We start from the raw sequence: 593 nt of genomic DNA, 5'->3' as shown, positions 1-593 counted from the left end.
TCAGCAGGTGACAGTGCTCCCGTCCCCACTCAGCAGGTGACAGTGCTCCTGTCCCCATTCAGCAGGTGACAGTGCTCCTGTCCCCGCTCAGCAGGTGACACTGCTCCTGCACACCATGCAAGCAGCTAACCGAGAGGCCCTAACACCAAAAGTGCTGGCCCTGCCGCGATGCCGCCGAGGCTGTGATTTCTGTTTCTGGGCTTTCCAGGTTGCATCCCAGATCTGATTTCCCCAACGCAGAGTTTAACGGATGGCACACAGCTCCCTCAGCACTGAGGCTGATGGAGAACAAGGCTGGAAGGGACTTTGGGAAGGGACTTATCCTGCTCTAAGGCAGGATGAACTCATTCCCAACATTTGACTTCTGCCACCTTGATGATCCAAAGACACCAGCTCCATGCCTCCTCGAATTATCTATGGGATACCGAAAGCTTTGTGTCTGAGAGGCAGAAAGAGATGGGCCAGTGAAAGACAAGCTTCTGAGCCCAGCTTTTCCCCATATCTCACCGATAACTGGTTGATTATCTTCCTTTGTACCCTCTTTGCCTCCCGCTGCACCGCTTCAGACCGAACGAACCTGGCAGTAACGAACC

Source organism: Pterocles gutturalis, unplaced genomic scaffold (assembly GCF_000699245.1).
Source record: "Pterocles gutturalis isolate BGI_N339 unplaced genomic scaffold, ASM69924v1 scaffold32365, whole genome shotgun sequence".
Lineage (NCBI taxonomy): Eukaryota > Metazoa > Chordata > Aves > Pterocliformes > Pteroclidae > Pterocles > Pterocles gutturalis.
This window is presented reverse-complemented; position numbering follows the sequence as displayed.